Below are 20537 nucleotides of genomic sequence, written 5' to 3'. Positions count from 1 at the left end.
CAGTTCCAGCATGCTGAAGTATAAAAGTGTATATTTATTATAGGATGCAAGGTAGAAGTTGGTTAATGTAGAAATGTATGTTTTGAATATTAACATTTAACAGCATAATAGCTGGATACAATTAATTGGATTACAATAACTGGATTGTACTATAGTTTGCTGCCCATCATGATTCTGTCTAGGGGTATACTATACCAACAGCAGGAACCAAAAACTTAGTGGGAAAAAAGCATAACCTGCCCCCCTCTCAAAAAAATTTTGTTTAAATAAATAAGGGGCTCTGCTCACTTCGCTCGCCAACCTTCGTGCATAGGTCATTTCCTGATTAGATATCAATCAGTGCGTTTCAACAGTGTCTAGAATCCATGACGTTTGATTTGCTAACATAGTAATTAACACAATCAGGAAATGACCCATGTAATTATTTATCTGTGCATTTGTAGTGATGTAATTGCCCCGCCCACTTGTAACACATGGCTCGCATCCCTCGTCTTCCATTGGCTACCCAACCATGCAGCATTCTCAAGGTCGAATAAATATCACCAGGTGGAAAACATTTTTTAATGTATAGAGAGAGAAAGTAATATGAAACAATGCATTAAAACTACCTTGGTAGTTGAAATGATGTGTGAGCATTACACATGCATGAATAAACTCTTTCATACTCGTAGGCATTTAGCCAAGAAATATCTTTTAGATTAAACCACGCACACCATCAGACATCTTTCATATTATGGAGTTATACAGTAGAACGTCAGTTATCTTAATAAAACTGATATAACTGACATCAGTTATATAATTTGAAAGGCTGATTTTTTTTGCTTTTTTTATTTATTTTATTTTTTATTAATAGTAGTATTTGAGACAAATGTTTATTATGTTACAAGAGTATTTCTGTCTGGTGAAATGTTGGATTAGGACTAATGGGTTTATTCGGAAATCATGAGTGATAGAGTTTAGTCATTTGCTTTTGTGAACCCAAGTTTCCATGACATATTTTGTTCTCTTCATTTCATATTATGTTTAGTTTAACTCCAGATTCGGTAAGAATAATATCGCCCCAAAACTGTGCGATTTATTCTTTTTTGGTTTTAACGGTAAAATATCAATGAATAGAAACAGCACTGAAATGGGCAGAAAACCAGGAAGAATGCGACATAATCAAATTGATATTGTTAAGGAATTTGAGAGATTTAGCAGCAAAAAAAAAATAGGTCACAACTACAAACGATCGAACATTATTTAAAAAAATTACTTTAAATTTTTTCCACATAAAATTTGCTGTAAAATACCTATCCGAATACAGTCAGTCCTCATATAATACGTATTTACACTACATGAATTCGATCATACACAATTTATAAATAAGGGAACGATATCGTATATAACACGAACCGAATTCGCTTAGCATGATTCCCCTTCGTGTTTACAAGAAATGGCAGTCGAATGCGGAATCACCCCAACTGAACGCAACACGATAGGAATGAAGAGGAGATTCTGAAAATGTATTTGTTTTTTATATCAGTGAAGGGGAAACACATTTCACCATAATAACTTAAAAACCCACACAATTCCAGCTGTTGGTATTATCGCAAATGCAATTAGATTGAGTTTACTAACCGTTTATAACAGATTCCACTAGCAGAAACACAACTGGAAATTGTTTTTGTTTTATGGTAGTAACCCCCAGAAATGTGCTTCAGTAAAATGTGAGCTATTAACACCTAGTGAGGTGTTAATAGTGTGTTTCTGCTTTTACGGTGTTGTTTATTCAGTTGCTACACACGCACAGCTTTGTTTATATGTATCAGGCATGCCTCCTCATTTTGTAATTGTGCTTTATTTCCTAAAAATTAGTAAAATACTTAAAAGGTGTGAAAAGGAAGCATCCTGGAGAAGACACTACAGATTCAGAGAGAAAAAGAAAAGCAATATCGATAGACAGAGGTGGACTGGGTCAAAAATTCTTACCCGGGAAAATTTATAGCCATACTAGCATTTATGGCCAAAATCACACTTTTGGCCTCCAATCCACCGGAGTTTCTCCGGTAAGGCTTATGGCCAGTCCGCCTCTGTTAGAGAAAAAATATATGAAATGTGAAACACTTTGAGCGAAATGAAAGAACATGTGATATTGAATGTGCTACAGGCCTAAATGAGGCAATGCCGAGAATTAGAAAGAATGCAGAGAAAATAAAAACAACTTTCATAGCAGGAACAACTCAAAGTGTAATAAAATCCATTAGATCAAGACACAAAGAATTGGAAGAGATTGAATGGCTGTCATCTGTTTGGATCGAAAATCAAACAAAGAACAAGTTTGCTTACAATAGAAGCAAAAGCATTAGTAATATTTTATTGCGTAATAGTTGTAATAAAATACTTACGTATTTTATTACGACTATTACGTAAAAAATATTGTAATAAATATTTTAAATAAATATTTAAAAATTATTCGTAATGAATAAATCGGTGTCCGGAAAATTGATCGCCAGCAATTTACCGCCGCATCAGTTTATCACATTTTACCATCTAGAAGCAATGAGATGTGTTTGGTCAAATCATAAAAAGTTATTTTTTATTTAAGTTTCTGCCTTAAGCTATGATTAGCATATTTTTGGAATTCTATGAACTATGAGGGAATAGTACGGAAATAAAAAAAAAAAAAAAAAAAAAAAACACATATATCGAAATATGTAATTTAATATGTAGATTATTTATTTTAATAGTTACATGTATCACAAAAATAGTAAAAAATCTATTTGAACAATATAATAATTGGTTAATTTTAAACTAAACTAATTATAACATTACGTATGTCATAGTACACTGCAAAAATTCAAAATGAATGTTTATGCAATCTTCAGAATCAGTCATGTTGGGATAATTAATTACTAAGAAACTGTAATATTTACAACACAGTATGTACATTATTAATAAGAAATATTATGCGCTATACCTCTTAGATAATCAACAATATCACCCTGTATATCGTATGCACTAACAAGCCTCTTAATTCGTTCATCACAATCGCGATACTTCTTTTTTTTGTTGCCCGGATCGCTTCCACTTAAATATTGTTCAATGCGCATTTCGTTAATACTTTGTTCTTTTTTAATTGCTGTTAAAATACATATTCTGAGTTAAAAACATGCTTCGTACAAGTAGGTACCTACCTAATTCCAATTTTGGAAAATAACAGGCAATTAAATTAAAGCACCTGCAATGGTATGTATTTCCAGGAAATGTATACCTGGCATATAACTTCATTTTTAACTGCACTTAATTCTTAAATAACGCCTATAGAAAAGCCTTATTTTCAATTTAAAATGACCAATAAATTTATATAAATTATATGTAATGCCTGGCAATAAAATATGCTAGCAATCATTTGTAGGCTATAAAATTGTTTATAAACTTAAATTTTCTTAAACTTTCGGCGGAAGTTTATCGCTCGCAATTCACCGCCAGCAGTTTACCGCCGCGTCAGTTTATCGCATAAACAGTTTATAGCCTACAAATATCGTCAGGCAATACATATAATTTATATAAATTTATTTTTAACTTAAGTAGCATGTTTTAGGGGAGTGGGGGTAGGGCATGCTGATTAGGGAGGTACTTATATATTTATAATCTCTTAAAATTGCAGAATTTTCTTATTTTGAGTTTATTTTTATCCTTTTGAGTTTGTGAACGCATCATGTCGGTGGAATTTTTGAAATCAGAAAAAGGAAAACCGGAATTGTGCTTTAGCGGACATTTCTTTTATAAAGACAGGCAAAATGAAACAAAAATTCATTGGAAGTGTCAAAATTACCGAAAAACCAAATGTGCTGCTCGAGTTACTACGGTAGATAACACCATCGTTAAAACATGGAAGGAGCACAATCATTGTGAAGACACAGCAGGAGTTGAGGCAGCACAACTTCTTGATACCATTCGAACTTATACAGAAACAACAAATAATACGCCTCATAGTATTATTTCAAATGTTTCGAGAATCTGTAGCCAAGCAGCAGCCCCTAAGCTTCCAAGTGTAGATACAATGAAATGAACGATCCGAAATATAAGAAATCGAAATTTTGATGGCCCAGTTCTTTCAATGCATCACAGAGACATACATAGTTTTTACAGAAGAATATAAAACATCATGCAATGGAGAATTGTTTCTACAATTTGATTCTGGACCCGAGGCCAATCGTATGTTAATTTTCAGTACGAAAAGAAATTTGCAGTTGTTAGCGCGAAGTGAACACTGTTATGCCGATGGGACTTTCAAAACTATTCCCTTACTTTTTTATCAGCTGTATACGATACATGGATTCAAGGACAAAATATCGCTTCCATTAGTTTATGCATTATTGCCTAACAAGTCTGAGGAAACGTATGTATCTCTACTACAGCAGCTGAAAGTATTGGAACTGGCTATGTCCCCGCAATCAATAACTATAGATTTTGAGACTGCGATGATGAATGCTTGCAGAAGAGTTTTTCCTGCCACTTCGCAACGGGGTTGTTTTTTCCACCTTTCATAATGTATTTTTCGTTCCATTCAGAATAATGGAATGAAACAACGTTATGAAACTGATGCTAATTTTGCTTTAAATATGTGAATTTTGGCAGCAATTGCCTTTGTGACGGTCGTTTTTGAACATTTGTGTGAAAATGGTGTTTTTCCTCCAGAATCGCAAGAAGTTGTTGATTATTTTGTGCATACATGGATTGGACGCCCAACCAGACAACATCTTCGTCGACCACCAAAGTATTCCCATGACATGTGGAACGTATGCCAGCTTGTTGTTGAAGGATTACCAAGAATGAATAATACTGTTGAAGGGTGGCATAGAGGATTTGAGGAACAAGTCGCTGCTTATCAGCCCAACATTTGGAAATTTATCAATTGCATTAAAAAAGAACAAAGTATTTACGAAATGCACATTGAACAATATTTAAGTGGAAGTGATCCGGGCAACAAAAAAAAAAAAAGAAGTATCGCGATTGTGATGAACGAATTAAAAGCCTTGTTAGTGCATATGATATACGGGGTGATACTGTTGATTATCTAAGAGGTAAGCGCATAATGTTGTAAATACTTAGTTTCTTAGTAATTAATTATCCCAATGTGACTGATTCTGAAGATTGCATAAACATTCATTTTGAATTTTTGCAGTGTACTATGACATACCTAATGTTATAATTAGTTTAGTTTAAAATTAACCAACTGTTATATTGTTCAAATAATTGATTTTTTACTATTTTTGTGATACACGTAACTATTAAAATACATAATCTACCTATTAAATTACATACTTCCATACATGTGTTTTTTTTATTTCCTTACTATTCCCTCATAGTTCATAGAATTCCAAAAATAAGCTAATCATAGCTTAAGGCAGAAACTTAAATAAAAAATAACTTTTTATGATTTGACCAAACACATCTCATTGCTTCTAGATGGTAAAATGCGGTAAATTGCTGGCGGTAAATTTTCCTAGACTCAAATAAATCGTAATAAAATACGTAAGTATTTTATTATGATTATTTATTGTGTTTGGTAATGTTTTGGTTACAAATGTGTGTTCAATCTGGGTGGTCCGCACCTAACCCTATTTTTCCCATAGGGCCTGTTATTTATATTGCATGATTTTGCATTGCACGAGGGTTTCTAGGAACACAACTATCGTGCTATACGAGCACTGACTGTATACATAAATTTCTAAATGTGTGAATTTTTATGGATAAGTTATTATTTATTTATTTTATTTATTTATTTTTTTAAACTAAATAAATGTTTTTTTTTTTTTTTCACATTATTTAAAATCTTTTTCTTTTACCTTAGTACAATATAACAGAATTTATTTAATTTTGCTATTCGGAAGAGGCCTGACATTAATTATTCTGGATAACCGATAATCAGCCAAAACACATCTCCTCTTGCAGACCAAGAGCAAGCCACTCCTATTCTATAGGAACATCCAGCACCTCTCCGCTCCAAGCAGTAAGCACTACAGGAAAGTCTAAAAGCAGCTTATACCGTTTCAAGACTGTCCCCGCAGATCACAGCCAATGACATCGCTACAGCTTTGAGAGATGAGTGGCAGTCGAACAGCTCCCAACTAAGCACCAGAACTATGCTTCCTTCAAGCTCGAATATGACTCTGAACTGTATCGCTACATCAAACGTCCATCCATATGGAGCCATCATATGTCCCTTTTATAGAAGAGCAACATGCCATAATGACAAACTAGGAAATGCACAGGCCCCCCAGAAGGAAATGCAGCTGACTCACCTATAGCTGCAGTAGCGATCATTTCACTGCAAAAGTGGACGCCCCAGTATGCGCTCACCTGCTTCCCTGCCATCCGGGTCACCTCCATGTAAATCCTCATGAACAACAACCCCAAAATCTAATCCACCCAACTGAGATGCCTATCAAAACCAGAAGCACATCAAGGGCAACAGCACGACCTCGAAACAACCAAACGACTAGAGGGAGGACAATTAAGAGTCCCCTTGATCCCTGTTGTTAAACTACTTTACCAGAATGTCCACAGTTTAGGGAATAAACTTGAAACCATTGACAAAATTTTGCTATCTGAAGAATTTGATATGCTGTGCCTCACTGAGACCCAGCTGGAACCCACTGAGGATTACATTGAAGCTATGACCCCCCCCCCAGTGGTTATGGTGCTGTGCTGTGCTGACATCCAGGAATAAAAGAAGTGGTTATGGTGCCGTGCTGACATCCAGGAATAAAAGAAGGGGGGAACATCACTGTTCTACAATCAAGGTATCCTCACCCTTGAGAACAGCATCTCCAGCAACTCAGATGATTACAAAGCGCTCTATACACTGCTGAAATTAAGATCCCTTTCCATTGAAGTCGTCTACATACCACCCAATCCTACAAAGGAAACAATGCAAGAGGTGACCAACTGGATCCTTCACCAGCTCCTCTCCTCAGCAATAAAAATTGTCTGGAGACTTCAACCTCCCTTCATGTCTGGATCATATGAAAAGATTGCTTCTATCACAGCTAAGCATTGCTGGCCTAACTATAGCCAATGAGGGCCCACAAGGGAAACAAACCAACTTGACCTGATCCTCACATCAATACCATGTACATTTGATACTTCTCAAGATGGTTATTTTAACTCAGACCATGACCCAATCCTAATACAACCGGAACCACCAATCCCAATTTTTAATGCAAAACAACAGGTGATACGGATGAGTTACCAGTGTATCATCCACCAACATGTGTTAGCCAGCAAATGATTAAATACTAAAAGTGTTATGGACATAGCTTTCAAAATTGTGAATTGCATCAGAGGACAATCTCTTCAAAGGAGATTTTTCAAAATGCAACTCGATGAAAATGAACCAGATCTTGATATTACACACAGATGTGAGGTGGCTGAGTCGGAGTAAGTTTCTACAGAGATTTCAAAATTTGTTGAATGAAATTTAAAAAATTTGTTGATCAAAGGGTAGATGATTATCAGCAGCTACAAGATACGGAGTGGTTGTGTGATCTGGCTTTTTTTTGGCAGATTTTACCAGTAAATTAAGTGATCTGAATTTGGAATTACAAGAAAAAAATAAAAATGTAGATGACATGATTAGTAGTATTTCTGTATATAAATATCAATTTTTTGCAATGGCTAAGGATCTCAAAGAAAAAAAATTCGATCATTTTGCAAAATCATTTGCAAAAATATCCTATTTTTGAATTAAATAGTGAGAAATGTGTTTTCGAAATTGAGAAGGTTGTGGATAATTTTGAAATCAGATTCAGTGATTTTAAAACAATTAGCATTAGCATTAGTAGAGGCATTTGATGCAAGAAAGCAAGCTTATGCAGCATCAGCCAAAAAAAAAAAAAAAAAAAAAAAAAAAAAACCACTTCCACTTCACCCCTCTGTTCGTTCAAAATACCTGTCCAGCTGAGCCTTAAACTTATTTAGGCTATCAACCTCCACCACAAGGGATGGAAGTCTGTTCCACCAACCAACCACTCGCTGGCTAAAGGCAAATTTCCGCACGTCTATCCTACATCTGTCTTTCCTCAATTTGAATTTATGCCCTCTCAGGTGATTATTCTGAGCTAGAGGAAGAATCCCATCAGCATTGAGCATGCTTAAACCATTCAAGGCTTTATACACCTCTATCAGATCACCTCGCTGGTGCCTAGTCTCCAGACACTGTAATTTGCAAAACTTAAGCCTTTCTTCGTAAGAGCACCCCTTTGTTCCATTCACTAATCTTGTTGCCCTTCTCTGTACTCGTTCCAGCAGCTCTACATCCTTCTTGAAATGAGGCCTCCAGACCTGTATACAGTACTCTAGGTGTGGCCTGACCATCGCCTTATACAATGGAATAATCACCTCCTTATCCCTGCTGGAAAAATTCCTGTATATCATTGACAATACTCCATGAGCTACTCTTGCAGCCCGTCTGCACTGCTCAGGGAACTTCATATCTGCCTGCACAACCACCCCCAAGTCCCTTTCATTCTCTACCACTGTCAGTGTTGTACCATAGAGTTGATACGTTGCTCTGGGGTTGCTGTTTCCCATGTGTAGTACTTTACATTTGTCAATGTTAAACTTCATTTGCCACCTCTCAGCCCATCTGCTCAACCTTTCCAGATCCTGTTGCAGAAGCATAGTGTCAGTAGTGTCCTTGACAACCCTGCCAACCTTTGTATCGTCTGCAAACTTGGACATTAATCCCGATATACCATCATCAATATCATTTATAAATACAGAAAACAATAATGGACCCAACACTGAGCCCTGAGGGACTCCACTAATAACATCAGTCCACGATGAGCAGTGTCCATTGATTACCACTCTCTGTCTTCTCCCCCTCAACCACCCCTTTATCCATAGCAGCAATTTGCCTCCAATGTCACACTGCTCCAATTTGTGTAGCAGTCTTCCATGTGCAACAGTATCAAAAGCCTTTCTAAGATCCAAGTATATAATATCAAAGTTATTCCCTGCATCCAGTTCTTTTGTGACTGCATCATAGTATCCAATCAAGTTGGTCAGGCAAGACTTCCCCTTAACAAAACCATGCTGTGTCTGAGCTATAACTGAAGTCTTGTCTAAATGATCCTGCAGTGCGTCTTTAACCAGTGCCTCCATTAATTTTCCTGGAACAGAAGTCAAGCTCACAGGTCTATAATTACTTGTGTCAGCCTTTGATCCTCCTTTGTGAATTGGGGTCACATTTGCACATTTCCAGTCTATGGGTACCTCCCCTGAGTCCAAGGAAGCTCTCATAATTATGGCTAAGGGTTTGCTTACTTCCTTTGCTGCCTCCTTTAATATAACTGGATAGATCCCATCCACCCCGGGTGCCTTTCTTGTGTTTATCTTCAACAGTTTCTCCTCCACTTTACTCCCAGTTATTTCAAGATTCTGTAACTTACTGCTAGAGTTGAATACACCTCTGGCATTCCCCTCGCTGAATAACTCCTCATGTGTGAATGTCGATGCAAAATATTCATTTAGTTTGTTAGCCACCTGAGCAGGATCATCAACACTTGACCCATCAATATCAAGTGGACCAATCTGATTCATCCCTTTCCTTCTAGAGTTTACATAAGTAAAGAACTCTTTGCTGTTTTTCTTTGCATCCCTTGCCAAGGATTTCTCGTAATCTGCCTTTGCCTGCCTAACCTCCTTTGTAACTTGGTTGCATATCAACTTGTATCTATCATAGGCTTCTGTGTCATGTGTTAATTTGTAAGTATCCCATGCATTTTTCTTCTCTGCCATATGCCTCATTAGTTCATCTGACATCCATTTTGGCCTAAACCTTGAACAATATTTCTTAGTTGGTATGTAAAGCCTAGTAGCTTCCAAGATAAGTTCTTTGAATGCTTCCCATTTTGAATTTGCTGTTGGTAACATCAGTTGGTCCCACTGTATAGAATTTAAATACTGTCTCAGTCCATCGTAGTCGCCTTTACGGAAGCAATAACCCTTCCCTTTACCCCTAATGGTAGTTACCTCTTTGAGTAAATCCCACTTCAGCACACTGTGATCACTGCCACCTAGTGGTTCGTTTATCTGCAGATTCTTAATGCATGAAGAATCACTGCTGATAATCAAATCAAGAGTATTACTCCCTCTAGTTGCCTCCCGAACATGCTGATGTAGAAAACAATCATCCAATAAATCCACAAAAGCCCTGCTAGTGTGTGAGTATCCAGCCCCCAAATTCCAGTCAATATCTGGGAAATTAAAATCCCCCATTATAAGACACTCTGATTTACTGGCCCACTCTATTTCCCTGTACAGTTCCTTATTATACTCATCAGAGTCATTAGGCCTATAGCACACTCCTACTCTCAATTTTGATCTCCCAATGCTTATGTCACACCAAACTGACTCCACACTGCACTGTCCAGCGATGTCGACTGGCTTCACTTCCTTGGTTTTTATGTGTTTCTTAACTAATAGCATAACACCTCCCCCCTTCCTATCCTGTCTATCCTTTCTGTAGACGTTGTACTCCCCAAATTGCAGTTCTGCATCCCTTATATCTGTGTGACACCACGTCTCTGATATCCCAACAATATCTGCCTTCGATGTTTTGAGCAATACCTCAAATTCATCAAATTTATTTACTAAACTCCTAGCATTGGTGTACACGCAAGTATACCTGCACCTGTTTCTATTCTTAGCTACCCTAACACAACCCATGTGTTTACTTGTACCACAATGGCTCCCAGCAGTCTCTGAAATACCATGCATCTTGTTTTTCAGGCTTCTGCTCATTCTAATAGAAGCAGTGCAAGAATCTCTTTCACCTCTGCCAGTGGCTACTGTCAATCTATTGGTCTTTGTCTCCCCCCAAGCTAGCAGTTTTCCGACCCACCTAACACTGCCTCGATAGCATCAGCAAATATTCTTGCACCCTTTCTATTTAAGTGTATCCCATCCCTGTTGAAGCAATCTCTCCTGTTAACAAGTACAGTCCAGGCTGAAAAAAATTCTACCCTTTGAGCCTTGCACAATCTTTCCAGGGCCGAATTGATCGACAAGGCTCTCATCATATACTCCCTCCTATCGTGTCTGGGCAGAATTGCAGACACTTTCAAATTCAACCCTAATTCTCGGCTTTTGTTCAACAGTGACCTGTACTTGTTAAGTAATTCTGCCGGTCTCCTACTCTTAATATTATTAGTGCCAACGTGTACAACTATATCACCTTTTGTGCCCTTAAAAGATGATATTCGCTCTACAACGTCATCAACCTTTGCCCCTGGCAGACATACCCTGGTCCTGTTCCACCTATCTTTTTTACAAAGCATGTTCCCCGTTTCCCTGACAATAGAGTCACCAACAACTACTAGTTCCTTCGGGACCAGCGCATTCTGCCTTGGGGGTTGTCTCTGTGTCAGTTGAAGACATTGTTCAATATATTTCTTATCCATTTAATGTCGACTTAGATACGAAACAAATTGCAGAAAAAAATCGCTGAGATTTTTCACATGGGAAAATATCATTTGAAAATGAAATTATTACATTGCGAAACGATATCTTCCTAAAAGCCAGATCATTGGAAAAAGACTTTTGGAAATATGTTTGCCAAGAGAAGTACACAAACGTAAAAAAAATGCAGTGAACTTTTAAATTCCTGTTTTGGTTCCACATATCTATGTGAAGCAGTCTTTTTGTATTTGAAACAAAGCAAGACCTAGCTAGCCGGGTGGGTAAAGTGCCTACCTGGCAACCCAAAGGTCGTGGGTTCAAATCCCGCCTCAGGCTTGGATATTACGAAGGAAGCAGGAAAAACTGGTTCCTTCGTGTATTGCTCATCTCATATGATTAAAAAAAAAAAAAAAAATTTGAAACAAAGACCAAGAATCGCTCTACTCTTACGGACTTGCATACAGAAGATTCTTTATGGTTGGCCTTATCACAGTATATCCCCGATTTTGAAAGCTTGGCAGATGACATGAAGACACAAACTTCACATAAATTAAAATTTTAAATATGTATGAATTTTAAAATAAGAATTCTGATTTTTATATAATTTTAAAATTTTTAAACAACATTTTTCAATGTGTCGATTAACTTTTTTAACCATGTGCAATGAAATTCTTGAAATGGGGAAATGTGTAGATCGCAGCACATTCTGAAGAAAAAAAGTAGATTGCATCACAAATTAAGTTGGCCACCCCTGCTCTACAGCTATGGGTGTAGAGCAGGGGTGGCCAACCCCTGCTCTACACCCATAGCTGTAGGAATACCCCAGTTCATGCTGAGATGCCTGGGTCCATATATCATCCAGCCCCTTGTTAGCATCTTCAATGCAGTACTAACCAAACACACATTTCTCCATCAATGGAATGTCTATTTGGTAAGGCTGCACCCAAAAATAAGAACACCATCATTAGAGAAACACTTCAGACCCATCTCAATTCCTCGTGTCTCCTGAAACTACTAGAAAGGACCTCCTGCTAACTTTAACAGCTCACATACTTCCAGATTCTCCACCACAAATTCATTCATCACTACCAAACAGGTCCACCATTACCAATCTCCTTGCCCACAGCATTCTTACAGCTTTTGAGAGGAAAGAACTCCTCATAACCTACCTTGACATTGAAACAGCATTTGATGCCATTCAAGTACCTGCCCACCTACGACTGCATGAAGACCACTACATAGGTGGGGATGCATTTCATTTCCTCTCATCACTCCTTCAGAACCATACAATCATACTCCATAATGCTGACAAAAGCTATATACTAAGCAAATGTCTATAGGAGTACCACAAGGGGAGTCCTCTCAAACCTCCTCTTTACTGCCATTATCTCCCCTTTTATAATCCAGAGGCCAGATATTTTTTCTTATGCTGACAATTTAAAAATACTGACCACCATCCAAACAAATGCAGACCCCAATATGATCACAGAGGAAATTAACAGTGTGTGCTCCTCACACTAGTAGACTACCTCAAACAATTTGGCCTTAATATCAACCCGCCAAAGATTAATGCAGTATCCATACTTCCTGTTTCATGTCATTTAGATTTGGGGGTGGATTTTGACACAAAGCTGATATTTAACCATCACATTGAAAAACTCATCAGGCGAGCATCGCATTTTAAATGGAGAGCGAAGCAGCGCCTTCATTACGTCTCAGACAAGATTACCGCAACAAAATATGTCAGGACCATCGTATACCCCTGCTACTTTATGCAGCAGAAATCTGGGCATTAACAGCACACACGAACACAAAACCCATCTGGGCAGCAGAGTACTGGCTCCTTAAGTGGGTAACCTACAAACACAGGATACCACTCCAAGCCCATATGACCGAAATGGCCCTGGCCCTGTGAATTCCCAGGCTTCTTTCTCTCATTGAACAAAGGAGACTGGTAATCACGATAAAAATGCTGACCGGTCTCATCACATCTACTTCATTCTGAGATCTCTGTGGATGGAGGATTCCACCCACACAGCTCCGAGCCACCACAGTAATTTGCCCTCTTCACTCACGCCTCCACTTATCAGATCACTTTCTACCTTACCAGATGCTCGGAAGAATCCAGGGCATCGATGCCGACTTAGAAATTTACTGTTAACCGACACTATAGGAAGAGGATTCTGGATCCCACACATCCCATATCCTCCAATCATTCAGCATAGACAGAGGGCATCCTCGAAGCAATCTAGTGACATGCAAATTCACCCCAGGTTCCCTACAGTAAGGAATAGTCAACGACTGTCCGGACAGTCTGCAAAATGAAAAACCTTCTCTTTATCGCATCCAAGCCAACATGCCCTGCACTCACCACTTTAATGCTCCGATTAATTACTGATCATACTGGGAAAGGAGCCAGCAGTGTGTGTATCAACTGCTTCTGTTCGTGCTGTTCTCCCACGAGCTGCGAAGACAAAAATTGGGACTTTCAAGTGTCATTTTGTTAATTTAATCTAAATATTACATTACACCAGTATTTATTTAATGTAATTTTTATGTCGTCTTAATATTTTTATGTAACCTAATGCCATTATGGAAGTCATTGTATCTTCTTATTAATATCTTATGTCACTTGATGTTATTTCATTTAATTTGTTTTATGTCCTATATCATTTAATGGCAATTTATTTATTTCTGTAATATATCTGCTTGTTATCATCTCTATATGTGTTAACCCCTGGCCTTTTGGCCATGAAGGGACATTGCAATAGTGACTGGGTTGTCACTATTGCAACGACAAGATCCTACCTACCTTGATTGGCTCCCCATTTTAATTTCTTGGAGGGCATCTGCCGTACCCTTCAATCTCTCATAGATGCCCTTCAGAATGCTGAGTTGGCACCTAATTTCTTGACACTCTCTGCACCTAGCACACACACACACAAAGACATCCTCCTTGGCTAGATCATATCCTGTTCCAGAAAGTCTGCAAATTTTTCACAAATTACACATTTTTGTAGGCTGTGATGCGTTGGAGAATCGCCCTCTTCGGTTCTCCCCCTGAGCCACAGCACTCCCCCTACTTTATGCACATTGCTTTGCTGCTCTAGTCTGGGGCATGATTTTCATTTAAATACGATTTAATTAATTAAGAATGAAAATTAATAAGGTTAATAAATTTAATTGACTATACAATACTATACTAAGCTAATGCAGTGATACATATTATATCTAGTTGTACCTTATACTATCAAGTTCAAGATATACACTATACCGTAATGATCACAATGTAAATTAGTTATATCCTTAGCTAAATACAAAAGATGTATGCCCAAAAAGTGACAAAAACCTTCAAACTACTTATTTATTACAATTAAAAGCCTACTATTCTTCTGCGCTACTGGTTACATGCTACAATATTCTTGCCGAAACTCTGATACAAAGCGGTATGAGTAGAGTCATAACTTACAAAAACACTAGCTAAATTTAAAAAAATAAGCTAACAAATGCTATTAAGCCTAGTTAATCTATTTGTAAAACACATTAATACGTTAATTAATCAAAAATACAATAAAATCTCTATGAAAACTTATGTTTGCAGTAATAATTTGGATTGTTTTAGTTATATACACCATTTTTATAGTGCACCAGTTTTAAAATCCACCAGTTAACTATTTTTATAGTTAACTGGTGGATTTTATGAATTTTCTCACATTTTATTTTGTTTATTTTTGCATATTAATTTAATATGTCACATTGTGCAAAAAGAGGATGAGTAATTAAATTTGATTTTGGGTCTGCTTTGAAATTAAAGCTTTGTTTTTGTTACATGTCTGAGAGATTATTTACAATATGAATGTGAGCATGGTGGACCTTTGCTGCCAATTTGTGATGTGACTCAAAGTGCAGATGCATTAAAAATGAGTAGAATTACATTGAGCAAAATAATGTGAGATATAAAGAAATACCACTTTTCAACAGATATAAGCTTCATCAGCCCTTATTTTTCTTATCCCCTTTGAAATGGATAGCTTTATCATTCTATTACAGAGCTCAAGTTTTCTAAAATAAATAATTTGTTTAGAATAAATAATTTCCCTAAATTTAATTGTTGCTAATTACCAATAGCCAGAAATAATTTTTTTAAATTATGAACTGATAGTTTGCTACTTGAAAGATTTGTTTAAATTATGAGATGGGACAGGGAGGACTTGGGGAGCACAGAATCCCCACTGGAGGGGGCCTGTGCTCTCCTCACCAATATCCAATTCATTCTCCCAACATAGATAATTTTTACTTCATTTGCAAGTTGTCTGCGATTGAGTTTTTCTTAGTGTTCATTGAATTATTTTGTTGTTCTTTCTCGATTCAATATCCACTTATTTTATCAAGTTCTTATAATTATGAAGGTATTTTTATTATTTATTGTTATTTAATTATCTTTATTATGTAATTAAATAGATTTAATTTTCAGTTATTGGCTCATAATAAAGTTGGAAAGTCATTAGATTTGCGAGATGAATGCAGTGTTCAAAAAAAAAAAAAAATCATGGCACTAGTCAGACAATACAAAGAAATTTATCTCAATAATGAAACATAAATACAGGCTGGCCTTGATTAATTTGTCCCGCGAGTGCATTGCGCAAAATGGAAACGCGTTAATCGAATATAATAATAATGAAATTATAGTAATCTTATAATTATAGTAATCTAAGCATTTGCTATTCATTTTTTAGTCGAATATAATAATCAACAGGAAAAATTATAATTGGTCCTTGACCTTCTGGAATGTCCATAAAGAATTTTAAAAATACCTTTTAAATAACTTTTTAACAGTATACAATGTAAAAGATAATGAAAATAATTATGGAATTAAATGTTTATTGCATAAAACACAGTTCCCAAACTGTGCACCGCGGAATAATTTAAATTTTCGAGGGAAACACAGTGATACTCGACATCTATCGGACACTGCGCGAACTACTAGCTCGAGGTAGTTCACAGTTTCAACATTCTTTATTAAGTTGTTTGAACCTAACTACTAAACGGAACTGTTGGGTATTTCTTTTGGTCTGGGTGCACCTTGAAAAAATTACTGAGACACTAAGGGCACTGTGAACTGAGAAAGTTTGGGAACCTCTGACATAAAATACACAATGAAGAAATGACTGTTGCAGAAATATTTGAACAGTGTTGACTTTCTCTTTTCATCAATCAATTTCCAATAGCCGACAACAATCTTTTCTGGGCCCTGTCGAAATAAATATCGCAGAGAACCTCACACCTTTTGTTTGAGGGTCTCTGCGATACGAAAGATTTCATCTAGTTCTTTTACCGTTATCTCCTTCGCGGTAACATTTTCATCTGGCTCATTTAAAAATTTGAATTTTTATGCAAGTGACTTTATCGACTTTATTAGCAGGAAACAAACAAGTAACACATCTTCTTCCAATGGTTGATGGAACACATGGAGGCAGGCAGCAGGCAAACGTTGGTTTATTGCCCGTCGACTCGCGGTAAGCTTAACGCGTGATTCAAATCTTTTTAAACTATCGCATAAAAAAAAAAATCGAAATTTGCATTGTGAAGTGGTATAATTTTTTTAATTAGCGTTAACTGAAAATCGCATTAATCGAACTCGCGTTATGCGAGGCCTGGCTGTACTATGTTTTTGTTTTCTCAACTAATTGTATATGAAAAGATTTTATCAAATTTTTTTATGAACTCCCTGTATGCTGCTCCCAGCTCTTTCACAGAATGAACTGTGTCAAACATTAGTTGTCCCTAGATTGCTATGCTGTGTTCAAATTATGAAATAAAAACCTGGAGTTACCTAACTTTCCAGTGCAGTTGAAATGAAATTGGAAGGGAACTGTGAAATATATGACACAAGGCTGGAATCCTGAGTTGAATAGATCATCCCACATTAAGTAGGCTGGTAGAACAGTGGTCAGGACTTAAGACTACTAGGTAATTACCATGGCCATTACCAATTTTAAATTTAATCATATATTAAAAAATTCTTATTTTATTTTGAAAATAATTTTCTGAGGGTATAAGTAATATTACGTTTTTTTTCTTTAGGTGTATTCTGGGTTGTATAAATACTCTGGTAGGTTACTATGTGCTATAATTCTTGATTTAAAATCAAAGTTTTACTGTATTATTCAATTTTTGTTGGGGTGGAATTACAGCTTACGTTAATTTTAGTTTTTGGGTACCTGTTTTGGGTATGCCCCAGGATGGAGGTACACCAATGGCAACAAGATGGAGTTACAATGATAGTAAACTACAGTATAATGAAATTATTCAAAACATAAATTTACTTGTTTATTTTTATGACATTTAGAATAAAAATTATAAGTAATGCTAATCATATTAACATGAAATGCATGTTTGGCCCATTCTAGGACTGATAATTTTGTGTTGTATAACTATTCATTTAGCAGGAAACTAATAACAACAAAATATTTTTTAATACAAAAAATAATGTTGGTTCTGTAAATGTAATTAGACATTTGTTTGATTAACATGAAATACATGGTAGTCAGCAGACTGCTGTAAGGAGATGTTATGGCCTTATGCACTCATGATAGAAATTCTGCTGGATCGGATAGACATACAGTCACTTTGATGGCACAGCATTGGGAGAACTGCACTACTTTTGCAAATTATGACAGCAGTGAAAAATGCATATAGATATGAAAGATATAGATAAATGAAACCATTAATCTTGTGTGCTGAAAAGCAGCTGTTTTTGAAAAATAATAAAATCTCTTAAGTTGCCATTACTGATGTGGACCACAAGGAATAGTTTTGCCTTTTACTATTCCACAAGGAATAGTAAAAGGCAAAATGTCGACTGGTAAATGATCACAGAAGGACCATAACCCTTGAAGTGTTGCTGAGTAGACAAAGACTGGTACAAGTAGCTAGATCCTGCCTTTTGTAAATCCTATAATAAAAAGCAAAACTTATTGTAAATAATCCAGTTATTGGCTTTTTCAAGATCCTGAAGCTTTTTTTTTTTTTTTTTTTTTGTGAAATTGCATATTGATTATTTTACTATACATTACTATTTGTAAAATAATAAGAGGAGTTTACCTCAATATAGTACGTAGAACTCTTCCGTATGATACTCTCCAGAAATAAAAACAAAAAATCGACAACTTACCGGTACAGAGTAAAATTTAAATAATTAAAAACCAATTTAACACAATTCAAATCAATTTTAAACAATTAAATATCAATTTAACGCAATTAAAAAGAATCTAACGAAAATATTCAAAATGATTTTCCTTCCTAGTAGTAAACTATTGATACACACAATTATGGGAGATTTTTTGAATGGCTTGGTGCAAAATTACATTAAATCAACACTAAGGTACTCGGCCCAAAGTTACCATATTTCTTTTCTAAAATATTGCCTTCAAAACAACATCGTTCCGAAGTTTGCCAGGGTTAATTTAAATCAAAAAATTTCAGGCTTAAAACAACTAACATTGGCCACATCGCGTAATATTGTTAAGCTTGCCTTAAAATCTTGATATTCGAATAAAGAAAAATACCTTTCCCAGGTTAGGAAGCTTCGCGATAAATTAAAAAAAAAATTATCTACATCCAAACGATTGGTCTGTTTTGAAGACCTCCATAGATTTGCGACGGGAAGCACAGGCCTCAGAAATAAAAAAAAAAAAAACAGACACGTTTAATAAGTTGCAAACATTATCAGATAGGTCAAGGCACGTTCATGCGAATTCTAACACATTGTCGCGGGCTTTCAACCAAGTTCATACCAGTTGGGTGACAACCCCCCCCCCCCAGACACACAACGTACTATCACAGAATATGTCAGCTAGTTCACGAACACCCCCTCACCCAGTATTCAACGAACCGACATATCAACAGGTTACAAATCTTTCCTCATGTACGCTATTGCAGGACCAGATTTCACTTTTATCCAAAGGACTAAATTATAATTTACTACCTCGAAAACTACCTAAGAAACAATGCATAATTGATATTGAATTTGGACTTTGTAATGTTCCTCAAAAAGATGTATTTATTCAACAAGTTAACCAAGTAGTGAATAACAAAAGAAACGCGACTTCCTAAATTGAATATACATGACAGTTAAGCTTTATGAGAACTTCGAGGAAATAAGGACATTATTATACAGAGGGCAGATAAAGGAGATACCAGTGGTAATACTAGATAAACCTGATTATATTAATAAGTTAGATTCAGTTGTTTCAGATACCTCCACTTATCTTGAAGTAGACCCGGCACTGTTTACCAATTTGGTCAATCAATACAATAAAACGTTAACCATGTATCGAAAAAACGACTACATTACTACGGCCCAGTTAAAGGAATTGAAGGCCAGAATATACAATATTCTTGCACTTTTCGGTCAGGTAAAATTACACAAGACTGAATTTCCTATTCGACCTATTGTTTCCTACAGGAATTCGGCATTTTAATCCTTAGTCACACATATATATAACATTATAAAACCCTTTAGACAGGTAATACAATTTGGGATAAGAACTATGATACATTATTTAATAATCTTAAAGACTGTAGACTTGGTGACAATGACAGTTTATTCTCACTAGATGTTACTTCGTTATATACGAATGTAAACGTTGAATACACATCAGATATTATTTGGGATATGTTAAATAAAAACTCGACACCGATTAATTATTCGAAGCTACCTATTAAGAAAATTTTTCACTTGATTAAACTGTTAGTTGAGGCCAACTACATCACCTTTCGAGACAAGGCGTACAAACAAATTTTTGGATTACCAATGGGTTTGAGTCTGAGCGGCTTAATGTCAGAGTTCTATCTCTCAACGATTGAGCATATACATTTGACACCTTTTTGACCCCGTATCACATATTATGGGAGATATTTAGACGATATTCTAGTTATTACTGATAGTAGTACTATCCAAGACATTTTACATTCATTTAATAATATTCATTCTAGACTCAAATTTACATTGGAAAGGGAGGTTACGGATACAAAGTCATTAAACTTTCTAAACTTCACGCTTACCAGGGACTCGATAAAATACA

General features: G+C 36.1%; 1 protein-coding gene across 1 annotated transcript in view; it reads left to right on the top strand.

Moving 5' to 3' along the window:
• LOC150075762 (uncharacterized) overlaps positions 1-20537 on the top strand; it is an 85999-nt gene that overhangs the window by 39930 nt on the left and 25532 nt on the right. The gene's annotated exons all lie outside the window — the stretch shown is intronic.

The sequence above is a fragment of the Mastigoproctus giganteus genome, chromosome 13 (assembly GCF_048544385.1).
Source record: "Mastigoproctus giganteus isolate SK-2022 chromosome 13, ASM4854438v1, whole genome shotgun sequence".
In the NCBI taxonomy this organism is placed as follows: domain Eukaryota; kingdom Metazoa; phylum Arthropoda; class Arachnida; order Uropygi; family Thelyphonidae; genus Mastigoproctus; species Mastigoproctus giganteus.
This window is presented reverse-complemented; position numbering and strand designations above follow the sequence as displayed.